Source organism: Sus scrofa, chromosome 6, assembly GCF_054392235.1.
Source record: "Sus scrofa isolate SSC_HxYL_T2T_F1_AM1 chromosome 6, Sscrofa_HxYL_maternal_Yorkshire_Landrace_v2.0, whole genome shotgun sequence".
Classification (NCBI taxonomy): Eukaryota; Metazoa; Chordata; class Mammalia; order Artiodactyla; family Suidae; genus Sus; species Sus scrofa.
Window position 1 is genome coordinate 66,086,089 of NC_139388.1, and position 18,674 is coordinate 66,104,762.

Below are 18,674 nucleotides of genomic sequence, written 5' to 3' on the forward strand. Positions count from 1 at the left end.
ATTACAGTACCTCTATTCCTTTTTACTTTTAGAGCAGTAGCTTCAAAATGTCACCTCGACCTGTCACTCCAAGATGTAGAGAGCAATGTTTTCAAATCTGAATAGGAATCATTTTTTAGATTAAACACTGATTGTGGCCAAACTTCCAGGAAATCCACAGGTTCAGTTTCATTTTCTGACATTTCACACTTCACTATGTCTCACATCAATTTCACTATCTTCACCTTTTTTGGTCTATAACAAATGTTTCTCTAGAATATTGTCAATTTTGTTGAATAACTATAATCATTATTAATAACTTCTTATAATATCCATTTCATAAGAAATTTTAAGAGGTAATTTCAACTCCCTGTGCATTCACTGTTGCTGCAATTTCAGGTGAATTGCTAAATCAGTTCTCATGCAAGGAGATGAGATCTTGAAATCCCAAAACTTTGTCTCCTGGATAAGATGCCCCCTTTGCACCTGGGCTTCCACGGTTAGAAGGTCATACACTATCTTGGCACGAAATGTGATCATTGGTTCTTCTGTAGAGAGAGGTTTCAGATTTTAAAAGAAATGGATGATATCTCAGGTAGAGAAAAATAAAACATCTCAATAAAAGTGTTGCTTGCTAGGTTGGGACACAATCACTGATTATCCAGGCAGGAAAGACATCCCTCTCCAACTCTCTCTTATGCCCTGTCTGGGGTATTTTCTTTTATACTGGTCATGAAACAGCCTCCAAACTTCAGTCTACATGTATTTGACAAGCAACGAGAGAGCTGACAGCCATGAGTGGACCTAGAGTGTCATCATGATGAGGCCTGACCATTTGGGTGTGTAGATTTGGGAACTTGCTGTGTGTGGTTTTGTTTCCTTTTTTCGTCTTTTGTCTTTTTAGGGTCGCACCCCTGTGGTATATGGAAGTTCCCAGACTAGGGGATGAATTGGAGCTGCAGCCGCCGCCTTACACCGCAGCCACAGCAAGCAAATCAGGAAACCAGCTGTGTCTGTGACCTACACCATAGCTCACAGCAACACCTGATTCTTAACCCACTGCGCGAGGCCAGGAATGGAACCCGAGTCCTCAGGGATACTAGTCGGGTTCCTTAACCGATGAGCCAAGACAGGAACTCCTCGCTGTGTTTCATAGAATCTGCAGTAACAGGTCTCTAACTTTTCTGGGCTTTTCCAGTAGTGCTCTCCAAAGCTGGGTACTTCCAGCTTTAAGAATAGAGGAAGCTCGGTTTCATCTTTTTTTTTTTTTTTTTTCTTCCTTTTTACGAGGCACCCATGGGCATATGGAAGTTCCCAGGGTAGGGGTGCAACAGAAGTCTAAGTCACAGCACAGCAACACCGAACCCCAGCCACATCTGCCACCCACTCCGCAGCTTGCAGCAACCCAAGATCCATAACCCACTGAGGGAGGCCAGGTATGGAATCCGCATCCTCACGGAGACTATAGGGGGTCTTGAACCCGCTGAGCCAAAATGGGAACATCTCCCGCCCCAACTTTGAAGGCAGGGAAGTCCCAGAGCGCCTGAAGAAGCCCTCAACAGCCAGACTTTGGGTCCTCAAAGATGAGCAGCTGGGAAAACCAAGTCTCCAGGTTGCGCTCCTTCCGAGGCGGCGACTGAGCCAATGAAAGCCTAGAGGCGGGACGTACACGTGCGTGCGCATCGCGCGGGGGCGGGACTTCCGGCGCTCCGTGCAGCCTTTCCGTTACTCTCCGGCAGTTATCCCGTTCTACACGCCGATGTCCCCTAGGTGGGCACCGAGGTAACGGAGCGGAAAAGCAGGAGGAGAGGCGTGGTGCCCGCTGTCTAGAAGCGGATGCGAGGCCCCCTGAGCCCGCAGTTGACGGCGGTGCCCTCGTTCCCGCCCTGCTCGCCGCCTCTCCCGGCGCCGCTCTTCCCACGGCCGGTGGCCGAGGCCGCGCCGATGAACCCGGCTCAGGTGGGTGCTGCGTCTCCCGGGCCCCCACCCGGTGTGACTCTCGCCTCCGAGGACCAAATGCGGACGGAGGGGAGCCCTGTCAGTTCCCTGCGGCTCAGTCCCAGAGTCCAGAGCAGAGGGCGGCCCTGGGAGCGGTCGCCCTTTCATCCAGTGGGCGGGAGTGCGGGCGAGAGTTTGCTGGCGGCCGCCTTTGAACGGCTGCAGGTGCTACGGAGTCGTCAGCATTGGGGCAACCCGGGGTGTTTTGTGTTGGGGAGAAGGTGTCTCCCCTGAAACGTCATCCTGAGCCGATGGAATCTATGCAAGGTTATAAATGCAGTGGGTAAGAGAGGCTGCGATGTTGTGATTTACAAGGAATATGTTTGTTCATTCAGGTGGCCAAAATGTATTTTTCATGTGAATATGTTTTTGGTTCACAGTTTCAGTCTCACAGCTCCCAAAACCCTTGGAATTTCCTAAGTGTTGAGAGTGGTGGTATCCTTTGCCATGTGAATGAGGTGACTTTTGGAGACACCTAAGAATAGGAGGTGGTTACCAAGAAAACCAAACATATGACTAGAGGCTTGGCACATTCGGTCCCACCTCTCCCCCCTTAAAGGAGAGAAGAGGGCCTCGAGGTTGACTCTGGATTCAATAGCCAATTATTGAATCAATTATGCCTGTATAATGAAGCCACACAAAAAATAGGATTCAGAGAGCTTCCATGTCGTGAAGACATGGAGGTGTTGGAAGGGTAATGCTGCCTGGAAGCCCCTGTTCATATTTTCCATCTGGCTGTTCTTGAGTTGTGCTCTTTTATCACCTACCAGTAATCTAGTAAGGAAAATGTTTTTTGTTTTGTTTTGTTTTTTGTCTTTTTTAGGGCTGTACCTGTGGCATATGGAGGTTCCCAAGGTAGCGGTTTAATCCGAGCTGTAGCTGGCGACCTACACCACAGCCACAGCAATGCCAGATCCAAGCCGCATCTGCAGCCTACACCACAGCTCATGGCAATGCCAGATCCTTAACCCACTGGGCGAGGCCAGGGATCGAACCCACAACCTCATTGTTCCTAGTCGGATTCGTTTCCACTGCGCCGAGGCGGGTATTTGGGTCAGTCCCATTTCTGACCATGGACAGGTTTTTGTTTTTTTGTTTTTTTTGTTTTTTGTCTTTTTGTCTTTTTGCTATTCTTTGGGCCGCTCCCGTGGCATGTGGTGTTCCCAGGCTAGGGGTCGAATCAGAGCTGTAGCCACCGGCCTACGCCAGAGCCACAGCAACGCGGGATCTGAGCTGCGTCTGCAACCTACACCACAGCTCACGGCAACGCCGGATCCTTAACCCACTGAGCAAGGCCAGGGACCGAACCTGCAACCTCATGGTTCCTAGTCGGATTTGTTAACCACTGCACCACAACGGGAACTCCATGGACAGGTTTTGATGTGACACGAGTGCTGGGCACAGGAGCCAGAATGGTCAAAAGCTTTCAGGTGCCTCTTCGCTGAGATATTTAGGAAAGTGCAAATTCCTATCATAGCAGATGGTACAGGGAGCAGGCCTAGAATGACAGCCTTGGTTTTATGCCTCTCATCTGAGGACAGTGGGAAATAGGGAAGGTTTGGAACAGAGGAGAGTGGTGTTTTGACCCAGATTTCAACAGACTCCCTCTGGCTGCAGACTGGGTGGATTGCGGGGGTGAAGGTACAGTTTGGGTGACCTCTGAGTGAGTTCCGGCCCCTGTGCTGGTTCTCGTTCATTGGATGGGAGTGCTCATTGGACGGGAGTGGTGGCCGTGCAGGTGGGGGGAGTGGTTGGCTTCGAGTTGCATGTTGCAGAGAGCTGGGCACGCTTTCTTTGTGTGTGTGTGTATGTGTGTGTGTGTGTGTGTGTGTGTGTGTGTTGAATTAATGAACAAGTGGATAAGTGAATAAATGGGAGATGAAACTGTGTAAAGGTATATATGTATTCAAATATGAGGGCTGGAGTTCCCATCGTGGCACAGCGGAAACAGATCCACTAGGAACCATGAGGTTGTGGGTTCGATCACTGGCCTTGCCCAGTGGGCCAAGGATCCAGCATTGCCATGAGTTGTGGGGTAGGTGCGGCTAGGATCCCAAGTTGCTGAGGCTGTGGTGCAGGCCGGCAGCTGCAGCTCGACCAGACCCGCAGCCTGGGAAACTCCACACATGGTGAGTACAGCCCTAAAAAAAAAAAAAAAAAAAAAAAAAAGCAGGCACGCTTTCTGATGTGGCGCGCGAAGGAGCCGGAGAGATGAGTTGGAAGTGGGATTTGGGGACAGCCTCAAGGTTTTGGCCTTGTTGGGAAGAATGGATGAATGTTCCATGAATTAGGATGTGGAAGATCAGCCGTGGAAGGAGGTTTCAGAGGGATTATGAGGAATCCAGTTTTTGCCCCTCTGGTGTTCCAGAGACTCCAAGTGGACACGCCTGGTGAGCTGTGGGCTGGCGGATCTGGAGTTGAGTGGAGGCATTCAGGTTGCAGACAGCCACGATAGAGCAGCCAGTTTGTGGACCCCTATAGAACTGTGGGTCAGATTTCAGAGGGGGCATCATTTGTGGTGATAGTGCCCTTAGGAACAAGGGACGGGAGGATGGGGCCGAATCTTTGTCTCAGGTGGGCCCCTGAGCGGTCGTGCGGGACATCACACACAGCAGGGAGGAGCCAGAGTGGCTGGGGGCAGTGGGGTGCCTGTGTGGGGGGGTGTTACAAGGTCAGGGGGCCATCTTAGGGGACGGTGGGCATGAGGTGGATGCTGAGTTATGTCAGGAAGAAGGGTAGGTGTCAGTGAGGTCAAGGCAGTGTTTATCACCCCTCTGTGGACTCAGCAAGCTTTCAGAGTGACCCTTACCTGGACGGATGCACTCGGACTGGCAGATTAGGTACGGGGGAAATGGGATCATCTACGGGGGTTGCTCGTCTGCAGTTTTGTCTTCTTCTTTTTATTTTTTTTGGCTGCACCTTCAGCATGAAGAAGTTCCGGGGCCAAGGATTGAATGCTCGACACAGCAGAGACCCGAGTCACTGCCTTGACCATGCTAGATCCTTAACCCGCTGGGCCACAGGAGAGCTAGTCGGCAGGGTTTTTGTTTTTTGTCTTTTTAGGGCACATGGAAGTTCCCAGGCTAGGGGTCACATTGGAGCTGTATCCGCTGGCCTACACCAGAGCAAAACCAGATCCCAGCTGTATCTGCAACCTACACCACAGCTCATGGCAACCCCGGATCCTTAACCTACTGAGGGAGGCCAGGGATGGAACCTGTGTCCCCATGGATACTAGTTGGGTTCCTTACGGCTGAGCCACCACAGGAACAGTTTCATAGTCTGCAGTTGTGAATGAGGGTTCATTGGAGAGAGACAGTCAAGCCTGCTGCTGAGGCGGCCTGTGGAGAAGGGCAGCAATGGCAGAGTGCCAAGAACCTTGAGGTCCTCACAGAGGTTTCTGTGGCTCAGGTGGTTTTTTTTGGTCTTTTTGTCTTTTTAAGGCCACACCCACGGCATATGGAGGTTCCCAGGCTAGGGATCTAATCGGAACTGTAGCCACCGGCCTACACCACAGCCACAGAAAACGGGATCCCAGCTGCGTCTGCGACCTACACCACCACTCATGGTGACACCGGGTCCTGAGCAAGGACCCACTGAGTGAGGCCAGGGATCGGACCCTCGTCCTCATGGATGCTAGTCGGGTTTGTCAACTGCTGAGCCACGATGGGAACTCCTGTGGCTGAGTTTTAAAGCAAGAAACAGGGCCAGAGGGAAGACCTTCAGGTGAGGGCTTGGTGCCCTCTGGCACCAGGACACTTTGGTGTTTTGGGGCAGGCCTGGGACGGATTAAGATGCTGGATGCATTTGCTGTGCACTGCCTGGGTTCCACGTGCAGGGTGGAGAAATGCACTGCTGTGGTCTGGGAGTTTGGCCAGAGTCATGAAGGAAATGGGTCCACAGAGTGATGTGCAGGTGAGGGGTGAGCGTGGTTGACCCCGGCCTGTGGCACTTACTGTGGAATGAAGTGACTGAGTCTGCTTGTCTGGGAGGTACCTTCTGGGGATCTCTGGGAAGTCACCTGACAGAAGAGGGGTGGAGTCCACGTCTCAGGCCAGAGCCTGGGTGGTGCTTTTCTGCCCCCTCCTTTGCCTTTGTAAACTCTGGATACCAGACCCAGTGATCAGTGGCAGTGAGAGAACAGGCACCGTTGCCACCAGGACCTGGTAACTCTTCCTGATGGGGAAGCTGGGGGGAGGAGGCCCGGATGTGTGGGAGAAAGTTATACAACCATTGTACCTGCCAGATTTTCATTTATGGACATATACATGAGTAAATGACAACATGGAGAGGCCAATATCGTTGAAAGATGTTTTCTTTTTTTTTTTTTAATTTGTTTCTTGTCTTTTTTGTCTTTTTTTAGGGCCGCACCTGTGGCACATGGAGGTTCCTAGGCTGGGGTCTAATCGGAGCTGTAGCCGCTGGCCTACACCAGAGCCACAGCAATGAGGGATCCGAGCCACGTCTGCGACCTACACCAGAGCTCATGGTAACACCGGATCCTTAACCCACTGCGTGAGGCCAGGGATCGAATCCGAAACCTCAGGGTTCCTAGTCAGATTCGTTTCTGCTGTGCCATGACGGGAACTCTGAGAGGGATTTTCATTATTTATATTTCCCTGGTGTGCAGTGAACACCGTGTCCCACAGGGCCATGTTAGGAATACCAGATTTGATCAAGGGGAGGCCTAGGTCAGATCCTTGATTGGGGTTTTCCCAGAGCAATTGTGGAGACCAAGGGGGAGAGTTGAGGATTGACTAACCCAACAGGGTGGGAACACAGACCCACCTATCAGCAGACAGTCTGCCTAAAGTCATCCTAGGTACACAACCCCCTCTAATGACACCCCTCCCCTGCCCACCGGAGGGACAAGAGCTGCTCCACCCACCAGGGGGCAGGCACTAGTGCCTCCCACCAGGAAGGCTGTGCTAACCCTGGATCAACTTCAACCGCCATGGGGCAGACACCAGAAGCAAGAGGGGCTACAGTCCTGCAGCCCACAGAAGGGAGACCACAGATACACAAAGCCAGACAAAATGAAACAGCACAGTGATATGTTCCAGACAGTGGAACAAAAGAAAACTCCAGAAGAACAAGTAAGTGAAGTGGAGATAGGCAAGCTACATGAAAAGTCAGAGTAACCAGAGTAAGGATCATCCAAGATCCCGGGGCGGGGAGAGGCACAGATTGAAGGATTTCTAGGCTTTCATCTGTATTAGTGTGTTTAGTACTGTTGACCCGTTGTCGTTCAGAAGCTGTGTGGTCGAGTGAGGCTCTTGCTGATTGACCATTGCATAGGGGCCTAGGGCTGTCACTGACTGGATGTCTTTCAGGACCTGGTGGGGTGCAATAGTCTATTACTGTTTGGTCGAATTTCAAAAGCTTGTTCCTATCAATGATTTGCTAACTTCTAGAAGCTTAGTTTCTCTGTTGAGGCTCCCATTGACTTGATGAATTTCAGAACACATGTACTGATCAGAAATTATCTCTTCTAAACAATGGTTATTTGTTCACAACTTTGGATTGTGGCCAAGTGAAAAATCTTTTCCCTTTCCTGAGTATGAAGAATAAGACCTTTAATTCTCAGTGTCCTGTTTTGGTTTTCCCTTAGCCAAGCCGGAGGGAAACCATGAGGCACTGGCCAAATCTAACTGCCAAGTTTTTGGAAAGCATTACAAAAAGCTGCGAATAGGATGTTTTCATTGTGCTGACAAAGTCAATGCAGGACCCAGGGAAAAAATCTTGAAATACATGACGTGTGCCGTGTATACAGAACGGCTGTCAAGCCTACTCCTAATCTGTTCCGTGCACCTACCATTGTGACTGAAAGCCAGTAGGTGCTCATGGTACATTTGTCAGGGCAGTGAACACACACCACAGCATAGCTTCCTTATTCGTTTTCAACTTTCTAGCAAATCTGAATTTTTGTCCTCACCTCTCCTGCCAAGCAGTTAGTTGGCAATGTTTTCAGGCCTGTGAAGGAATCACATTTTGAAGACCTGTATGCTTCATGTGGGAACTACAGTACCCAGAAGCCACAGCTTGCTCCATTTTGTAGTCCAGGTGAACACATTTCAGGTGCTTCTGGAATGAATCTGTGTCTCGAAGGCTGTAGTCCCAACAATCCCCAGATACATGCTGCTTTAGTTCATCAGGTCTTCGTTTCTAAAATTTTGATTAATACTCATAACACATAAAAGTATTATGTAATTGACTGTGTTGTCATTAATGTTTACTTTCCATCTCCTTTGACTGGAATGACTGCGTCATAAGGGCAGAGGGGTCTTGACTCTTTGGATCTCGATGTGTCCTGTGCAGCCAGATTGGTGCCTTGAATGGGGAAGGCACCTAATGAGTGTTTGCTAAGGAGGGGATAAATAGGAGGCCACAGATGCCCTGTTTGTTTTTAGTGTTCTGGCAAAGCTGTCTGCTCTCTTTACATTTCCCCTTAAACTAAAATAAGAAGATATAAATCAATAATAAATCACAATTTTGAGAGCCTTCGTCACTACCAGCTCAGCTTCATTTCCTCACTTCTTAGACTTCTGCGTCCCTTCAAACTTCACTGAGAGCCTAACCTTCTTTAAATAACTAAATAATGATTGATTTCAGCAATTTCAACATTTCGTAATTTTTTTTTCTGAGATAATCTCACCTCTCCATGCACTGTCACTGTATTTGCAGTTGAAATGGTATTAACTCCCCAGCAGGGAAGGGAGATCACGGGGAGTTCTCCTCATGGCTCAGCGGTTAATAAACCTAACTAGGATCCATGACCCCTGACCTCACTCAGTGGGTTAAGGATCCGGCGTTGCTGTGAGCTGTGGTGTAGGTCACAGATGTGGCTCAGATCCTGCGTTGCTGTGGCCGTGGCTTAGGCCAGCACCTGTAGCTCCAATTTGACCCCTAGCCTGGGAACGTCCATATGTCGCGCAGGTGCGGCCCTTAAAAAAAAAGCAGGAGAGAAAAAAAAAAAAAAAAAAAAAACAAGAAAAGAGATCATGTAGTCCAGTCCTTTATCTCAGGGTTCAGATGCCCCCTTTCCAAGTAAGCTGTGACTGTGACCATGGAGTCACTGTCCAGACGTAAATCACTCTTCTTTTTAGATAGGTAGACCTTAGTTTTTAGAAAAAACTTGTGTTCCAAAACAGAGAGTTCCACTTGTGGCACAGAGAAACGAATCCAACTAGTTAGTATCCGTGAGGATGCGGGTTTGATTCCTGGCTTTGCTCAGTGGGTTAAGGATTCAGGGTTGGTGTGAGCTGCGGTGTAGGGTGCAGACATGGCTACATTGTTTCTAAAGTACCTTAAGGAGTTCAGTCCTTGCTCAGCAGAAACAAATCTGATTAGCATACATGAGGATGCAGGTTTGATCCCCAGCCTCACTCAGTGGGTTAAGTGTCTTGCATTGCTATGAGCTGTGGTATAGGTCACAGATGTGACTAGGATCCCACGTGGCTGTGGCGTAGGCCAGGAGCTACAGCTCTGATTGGACCCCTAGCCTGGGAACCTCCATATGCTTTGTGTGGCCCTAAAAAGACAAAAAAAAAAAAAAAAAGTTAAGTGCCTTTCTTGGATTGTTTAATTTTTAAAAAAGTTTTTATTTCTTCTTTGTAGTTGACTTACAATGCTGTGCCAATTTTCTGCTGTATGACAAAGTAGCCCAGTCATACATATATATACATTCCCTTGCTTATATTATTTTCCATCATGGTCTATCCCAAGACTGAATATAGTTCCCTGTGGGTTTGTTTTTTTTTGCGGGGGGGGCTGCACCCAAGGCACATGAAGGTTCCCAGGCTAGGGGTCTAATTAGAGCTGCAGCTGCCGGCTTGCACCACAGCTATAGCAATGCCAGATCTGAGCTGCATCTGTGACCTACACCCCAGCTTACAGCAATTCCGGATCTTTAACCCACTGATCGAGGCCAGGGATCGAACCGGCAACCTCATGGTTCCCAGTCAGATTCATTTCTACTGCGCCATGACAGGAACTCCTAGCTCCCTGTGTTATGCAGTAGGATTGCATTGCGTAAACATTCTAAATGTAATAGTTTGCATCTACTAACCCCAAACTCCAGTCCATCCCACTCCCTCCTTCCTCCCTTGGCTGCCACAAGTCCGTTCTCTATGTCTGTGAGTCTGTTTCTTTCCTGTAGGTTAAGTTCATTTGTGCCGTATTTTAGTTTCTCTTCCTGATTTACGTCACTAAGTATGAGAATCTCTAGTTGCATCCATGTAGCTGTAAATGGCATTATTTTGTTCTTTTTTTTTGGCTGAGTACTCTTCCACCGTATATATGTACCACATCTTCTTTAATATATTTATCAGTCAGTGGATATTTAGGTTGTTTCCATGGCTTGGCTATTGCAAATAGTGGTGCAGTGAACACTGAGGTGCATGTATTTTTTATTTTATTTTATTTTCCTGCTGTACAGCATGGGGATCAAGTTACTCTTACATGTGTACATTTTTTCCCCCACCCTTTGTTCTGCTGCAATATGAGTATCTAGACATAGTTCTCAATGCTACTCAGCAGGATCTCCTTGTAAATCTATTCTAAGTTGTATCTGATAACCCCAAGCTCTCATGTATCTTTTTGAATTGTAGTTTTGTCCAGATATATGCCGAGGAGTGGGGTTGTTGGATCATACGGTAGTTCTTTCTTTCTTCTTTTTATTTATTAATTTTTTAAAAAGTACTTATTTATTTTGTCTTTTTGCCTTTTTTAGGGCTGTACCCGCAACATCTGGAGGTTCCCAGGCTAGGGGTCTAATCGGAGCTGTATCCGCTGGCCTACGCCAGAGCCACAGCAACGCGGGATCCGGGATGTGTATGCGACCTACACCACAGCTCATGGCAATGCCGGATCCTTAACCCACTGAGCAAGGCCAGGGATCGAACCCGCAACCTCATGGTTCCTAGTCAGGTTCGTTAACCACTGAACCGCGATGGGAACTCCTTTATTTATTAATTTTTTTTGGCTCTTTAGGGCCACACCTGTGGCACATGGAGGTTCCCAGGCCAGGGTTCAATCGGCCACAGCCATAACAATGCCGTATTGGAGCCCATGTACTACCTGTGCCATAGCTTGTGGCAATGCCAATCCTTAACCCACTGAGCAAGACCAGGGATGCAACCTGCATCCTCATGGATACTAGTCAGGTTATTAACCAGCTGAGCTGCAAGGGGAACTCTTCATATGCTAGTTCTCTATTTGGTTTTCTAAGGTACCTCCATATTGTTTTCCGTAGTGGTTGTGCCAGTTTACATTCCCATCAAGTGTAGGAGGGTTCCTTTTCCCCTACACTCCAGCATTTGTAGACTTACTAATGATGGCCATTCTGACTGGTGTGAGGTGGTACTTCACTGTAATTTTGATTTGTATTTCCCTAGTAATTAGTGATGTTGAGCATTCTTTCACGTACCTACCCACCATTCATGTCTTCTTTGGAGAAATATCTGTTTAGGTCTTCTGCCCATTTTTCAATTGGGTTCTTTTTTTGTTGTTGTTGAGTTGTATGAGTTGTTTGTATATTTTGGAAATTAAGCCATTGTTGGTTGATTCATTTGCAACAGTTTCCTCCCATTCCATAGGTTGTCTGTTCATTTTTTTAAATGATTTCCTTTGCTGTGCAGAAGCTTGTAAACTTGCTTATTTGCCCCCCCCCCCCTTTTTGGTCTTTTTTAGGGTCACACCCACAGCATATGAGGTTGAATCAGAGCTGCAGCCGCTGGCCTACGGTAGTCAGAGCAATGCGGGATCCGAGCCTATACCACATCTCACAGCAACGCCGGATCCTTAACCCACCAAGCAAGGCCAGGGATTGAACCTACATCCTTGTGGATGCTAGTCAGATTCGTTTCCACTGAGGAGGACAGGAACTCCTGTCCCATTTGTTTATTTTTGTTTTTATTTTTATTGCCTTGGGAGAATGACCTAAGAAAACATTTGAGTGGTTGATGTCAGAATGTTTTGCCTGTGTTCTCTTCTTGGAGTTTTATGGTGCAATGTCTTATATTTAAGTCTCTAAGCCATTTCGAGTTTATTTTGGGGCATGGTGTGAGGGTATGTTCTAGTTTCATTGATTTACGTGCAGCTGTCCAGTTTTCCCAGCACCACTTGCTGAAGAGATTGTCTTTTTCCCATTTCATATTCTTGCCTCCTTCGTTGAAACTTAATTGACCGTGTCTGGGTTTATTTCCAGGTTTTCTATTTGGTTCCATTGATCTGTATGTCTGTTTTGGTAACAGTACCACACTGTCTTGATTACTGTAGCTTTACAACATTGAATGAAGCCTGAAAGAGTTATGCCTCCTGCTTAGTTTTTGTTCCTCAGAATTGTTTTGGCAATTCTGTTTTTTTTTTTTTTTTTATGGTTCCATATAAATTAAACCTGCATCCCATTGCTGCATAGAAGCCACCAATCACATTGTACCACAGCGGGAACTCTGCTTTTCTTTTTGGGGGGCTGTGCTTGTAACACTTGGAAATTCCCGAGCCACTGTTTGAACCTGAGTTACAGCAGTGACAACATCAGATCCTTAACTACTAGGCCACCAGGGAATTCTCTCTTTGGTTTCCTTGATAATTTTGCTAACTCTGTGGACTGTAGTTTAGTTTCACTTGCTTGTTTTTTAAAACTTTTTATGAGAGCTCCTGCTGTGGCGCAACAGGATTGGCAGTGTCTTGGAAGCATTAGGACTCAGGTTTGTTCCCTGGCCAGGCACAGTGAGTTAAGGATGCGGCATTGCCACAGCTGCAGCTTAAGTTGCAACTGTTTCTTGGATCTGATCTCTGGCCCAGAAGCTCCATGTGCAGTGGGGTGGCCAGAAATGAAAAAAAAAATTTTTTTTAAGTGACACTTTTTACGAATGGATTCATCTAAGTAATATGTGTGTTTTACTTCATTTACACAATATGGTGTGACTTTACCCATGTTTTTAATGGATATCAATTCATTTTCCTTTTTGAGCAGTATCCTATAATATAAATATATGAATAAATATCTTTATATATTCTCCTGTTGAAGGCTTTTCTTTTTTTCAAGACTCTTGAGGAGTTCCCGTTGAGGTCCAGGGGAAACAAATCCAATTAGTATCCATGAGGATTCGGGTTCTATCTCTGGCCTTGCTTAGTGGGTCAGAGATCCAACATTGCTGTGAGCTGCAGTCTGGATCCTGTGTTGCTGTGGCTGTGGTGTAGGGCAGCAGCTGTAGCTCCAATTCAACCCCTGGTCTGGGACCTCCATATGCCACAGGTGCAGCCCTAAATAGCACACACACAAAAAAACAAAACAACCTTTTTTTGGAAGGGGTCATCTGCATATTTTTCTTTTTTTCTTTTTTTTTTTTTTTTTCAGTTTTTTTATGGTTGCATCTTCAGGATACAGAAGTCCCCAGGCTAGGGGTTGAATTGGAGCTTCAGCTGCTGGCCTATGCCCCAGCCACAGCAATGCCAGATCCAAACCGCATCTGTGACCTACTCAGCAGCCTGCAGCAACACTGGATCTAACCCACTGAGTGAGGCCAGGGATTGAACTTGCATCCTCATGAATACTGGTCAGGTTCTTAACCTGGTGGGCCACAAGGGGAACTCCTGCTTTCTGTATTTATAAATATTCCTACTGTAGCCATACTTACCATTTGTTCTAGGGTATATAAAGCATGCATTTGTCTAATATGTAAGTTAAAATTATTATTGTATTGTGTGAGTATATGTATTTTTAAATATTACACATTTACTTATTTTAATTGGGTTATTCCTAGAAATAATTCCAGCAAAATTTGATCAGACATAAAAACCCATCAAATCTGATTAAATATAAAAATGCTGAATTGAGATTTTTGGAGGAATCTCCCCAAAATGAGGTTCTTGGAGGATAAAGTCAGTATAAAAGATGGGAGTTCTAGGAGTTCCCCTTGTGACACAGTTGGTTAAGGATCTTTCATTGTCTTTGAGGTGGCATGGGTTTGATCCTTGGCATTGCCAAAGCTCTGAAATTTCTCTAGAGTTGCCCTGGAATTTCCATATGCCATGGGTATGGCTGAAAAAGAAAAAAAGATGAGAGTTCTTTTTAGCACAATGGGTTAAGGATACAGTATTGTCACTGCAGTGGCTCAGGCAGAAGATGTTTCGCATACTGTTTTTGGTGTATTTGTGATATGCAGTTTCAGGAATACAGTGAGCATTTTTTTTTTCTTTTATAGGAGGCAAGTCTCTAACTGAAGACAAGGGTTTGATAGACTACGGACATTGGTTTGTACATTCAGATCAGTTCCAGCTGACCCCTAAGATATGTCAGTAATTGGTTTAATCTAGAGAGACATTCTGTATTGCTTCTTGCTTTAACTGTAAGTAAAAACCTTTTTAAAAATGTATTTTATTTTCAGATTGATATATTTTGTTGTAAATCTTTTAAAGTTTAGTTTTTCTAAGTGTTATAGGATTTTGGGTTCTTGTCTGTCTGCAAGGTGAAAAATAAGACTGAAGCAGGTGGAGGAGAATGGACGAACAGGTCAAAATTCTTATTGTATTTAAATGACTATTTCTTTTTACTCCACATTACTAATTTTTTTTTTTTTTGTCTTTTGTCTTTTTTGTTGTTGTTGTTGCTATTTCTTGGGCCGCTCCCGCGGCATATGGAGGTTCCCAGGCTAGGGGTTGAATCGGAGCTGTAGCCACCAGCCTACGCCAGAGCCACAGCAACGCGGGATCCGAGCCGAGTCTGCAACCTACACCACAGCTCACGGCAACGCCGGATTGTTAACCCACTGAGCAAGGGCAGGGATCGAACCCGCAACCTCATGGTTCCTAGTCGGATTCGTTAACCACTGCGCCACGACGGGAACTCCCACATTACTAATTTTAACTTCGTTCTCTGAAATTACTATATTACTCCTTTTCTTTTTACTCACTGCACCACATGTGTTTGACAAACACTTTTGCATTTTGTAAACTTTTCATTTTACAGTATACACACACTTAGAGGTTTAAAAGTCAGAAGTGACATCCAGTTATTCCAAACAACTGGATGTCAAAACTTTTAACCCCTTCATGCGAGATTTATCATCAGTACAAAGTTACTACATGGTGGTTTTGTTCTCTACCATGGGAGATAAAAGCATGTAGGAAATTACAGGAGTTCCCGTTGTGGCTCAGTGGTTAACGAATCCGACTAGGAACCACGAGGTTGCGGGTTCGATCCCTGCCTATTTAAAAAAAGAAAAAAAGAAAAAGAAATTACAGATGATCTCTATGAATAGTTATGGATCTGTGGTGACCTAGCAGTTAAGGATTTGGTGTTGTCACTGCAGTGGCTAGGGAACGTGCTAAAGGCACAGCCAAAAAAAAAAAAAAAAAGCTAAACGTAAACAGTAGAGGAGTTCTCTTGTGCCTCGGTGGTTTAGGGGTCTGACATTTTCGCTGCAGTGGCTGGGGTCCCTACTTTGGCATGCATTTGATCCCGGGCCTAGGAATTTATGTATGCCACAGGTGTGGCCAAAAAAGACAAAAATAATAAAATGTACATATTCTTGAATTCTTTTATACAATGTTATAATAATTCCACATCAGAATTTAATTTATGGAGTATTTAAGCTAGACTTTTATGTAAGACAATAATTTTCAATATAACCAAAGTAAAATTTGAAAAGGAACAATAGCTCGCAGCCAGCTTTGAGGGCCAACTATGCACAAGAAGAGAAGTATGTATAAAAGATAGAAAAAGGTAATCAAATGGAGGTGTCAGAAACAGACCTGTGTGTGAAATGAGACTGGATTGATATTTCTGGCTCTGGACTGTAATGACGTTGTATGACCTGCCACAACCATTTCCTCCACAATGTGATCTCTTACTCTTCTGGCTCATTGGGTTCCAGTCACACTAGCCTTGTGGATACTACTCAAATACACCAGACATGACCTTGACAGAGTCTTTGTACTTATTTTACCTCTTCTGGAAAGCCTTTTCTCAACATATCCGCATGACTATGGCACAACTCTATCATGCCTCTATGCTCTCTTATATCCATTATTTTATTATCACTCTTCCTTGGCTTGACAACTAGAGATCCTAGAGAAACTCTTAAGCTCAGGTCTGAGGTTATATGGAGAGATTTCCCCGAGATACGAAAGGTTGTGTTAGGTACATGGATTAGTATGTACAAATGCTTGGGGATGAGCTTGAGATGGGGGTGTTCCATGACTTGGAGGTCTCTGTTACTGTCTGGCGAGGACAGATGGCAGGGGGCCAGAGTCAGGCCTAGATGGTAGCCATAGAATTTTTGGAACTGAGGAAAGAAGTGATTTGACTTAGGACTTAAGAGGCTACCCCTGACTGCAGAGTGCAGAACAGACTGAGGGCGAGGAAGACAAGAAGGAGCCCATCCCAGAAGCAATTGCATGCATCCAGGTGAGTGTTGGTTGTGGCAGGACCAGAGTGGTGGGTGTGGAGGTAGGAGAAACACTTGGCCTCTGGATTTGTTTTGAAGTAGCGGCTGACCAGCTGTTGTAATGTGGAGGGGTCACAGATGACTCTAAAGTCCCCTTTGCATCTGGAACAGTGGATGCGCCACCAGCTGAGATGGGGAAGTCAGTGGTAGGAGTACTTTCTAATGAGAATATTAGGAATTGGGTTTTGGCCTTGTTGAGGTTCACATGTTCCAGAGACTCCACAGTATAGGAGACCAGTATAGAGCTGAACAGGTAGGTCTTGAGGACATGCAGAAGGGGGTTGTCACAAAGTCAAGGAAGAGGAATGGTCATCAGCAAGAAAGTAGGGAGCAGGAGAAGGGAAAGTCCAGCAGGAAGCTAAGGTTTTCATGGCTCAGAATTAGTCCAGAGGGTTCCATTAGTCTCAGCCCCTCTCTGCTAAGTGGACCTCTGGGCTCCAGGTTCTGCCCCCTCCTAGTTAACGTTTCCTGGGACCTCACTGTATTGGGAGTTGTTGGGACCCAATAGGGTCCCTGTCTGTGGGGTCCATCTGGCTGTCTCTGTGAGGACACCCCCCCCCCCCAGAGATTCGTTTTGTGGTGTTATTTTTCTTTTCCGAGATTGTTTGGGATTGGTTGTCCTCCTGGGCCAGTACTGACCACTCACCTGTCCTGTCTTTCCCTTAGGACTTGCATCTTCTAGGTCCCATGTTGTCCAGCTAGAGCTGAGAGGGAGTGGACATGGCTCCAGGCACAGCACGAGAGCCTCAGAGTGGGCCTGGCCCTGGTGATTCACATCTGGGGGAGGGTGTGATGTCACAGCTGGGTTCACATCATACCAGGAACATGTCCTGTGCCCAGCACTGTTTGGGTGTGTTGCACCCCAACCTTGAGTCTTTTGCCTGGTGAGTCCTCCCTGTTCTGTGACATGTAGAGGCCCAGAACCTGCAAAGCAGCCCTTTCCTACCCTGCCCCTCCCCCTTGTCCTAAAACTAGTCCCGTGGACTTATTCCCTGGTATGTTGGAACACATATCTGTGATGGGGCTGCCCCCTTTCTACCAAAATCTGCATGAGTTCATTTTTATTTCTCTACTTTTAGGCTGCTGACATGGAGCTGAGGACCAATAGACACCTTCTGGGCAGAATATTTCTGTAGAAGTGCCCCAGATACATCCTTCAACGGCAGACTTGTCCACCCAGACGACCTGTCCCTGGGAGAGGTGTAGGCTGGAAGAGCTGCACAGTCCCTGCTTCCACATTGTCGTCACATTGCGGGAAGCTGGGGAGGATTTCCCTGGTAGCTCTGGCTTCCCCCTCCCAGCAGCCCTGGGATCTATTTGCTTTCCTTTAACAAAGACTTCGCCTGCTTGCTGCCTGTGTGTTCCTGGAGTTCATTTCTTTGACTGCCCTGATCAGGAACCCGGATTCCCATATCATCTTTCTGGTGGTATCTTTTGGGGACTAGTCTGGGATCCAATCCAATACATCTGCACTCATAAGAACGTCTGAGTCCCTGCCAGATCTCCAGCAACAGATTCATGGGATGTCTGATCCAGCTCGCCCTCTGGAACTAGTTGACCTCTTCCTCCTGGTGGAAATATTTCATCACCATAGCCATCATCATGATCTTTAATCCTTTTATTTGGACCCTATATAATTAATTGTATTTCTCACTTCATTACATCCCAGTTAAAAACTATGGACCTGGAGTTCCCGTCGTGGCTCAGGGGTTAACGAATCCGACTAGGAACCATGAGGTTGCAGGTTCAACCCCTGGCCTTGCCCAGTGGGTTAAGGATCTGCCATTGCTGTGAGCTGTGGTGTAGGCCACAGACATGGCTCAGATCCCACGTTGCTGTGGCTCTGGTATAGGCTGGTGGCTATAGCTCTGATTTGACGCCCTAGCCTGGGAACCTCCATATGCCGTGGGAGCAGCCCTAGAAAAGGAAAAAAGACACCCCCCCCAAAAAAAAAAAAAAAAAACTTAATTGAGCTATATAGTCAGTTTGCCTTGAACTAACATACCTAAAATGTATGGCTTGGTAAATTTTAATCTGCCTAAGCCCATGGAATGATCATCATAACATTCATCACTCCTCTATCTTTTGACATTTCTCCCTAGGCCCCCAGGCTCTGCCACTTTTTCACCTTCAGTTAGTGTTTTCTAGACTTCTTTTTCCTGAAAATAATACTCTGTGAACATGTACAGAAAATTCTTTATATGAACATATGACTTTAAAATGAAAGCTCTTTTTACATCCCCA

General features: G+C 46.4%; 1 long non-coding RNA gene across 3 annotated transcripts; it reads left to right on the forward strand.

Moving 5' to 3' along the window:
• The first annotated feature begins 1,703 nt into the window (after positions 1-1,703).
• LOC110261319 (uncharacterized) lies at positions 1,704-18,674 on the forward strand. Of its 3 annotated transcripts, none has more exons than XR_014806881.1 (5): positions 1,704-1,938; positions 14,187-14,330; positions 16,295-16,390; positions 17,097-17,314; positions 17,510-18,674. It is a non-coding gene; the product is annotated as an uncharacterized LOC110261319 (long non-coding RNA). The 3 variants fall into 3 exon arrangements; XR_002345369.2 differs by having other exon boundaries at positions 16,322-16,390; XR_002345370.2 differs by lacking the exon at positions 16,295-16,390.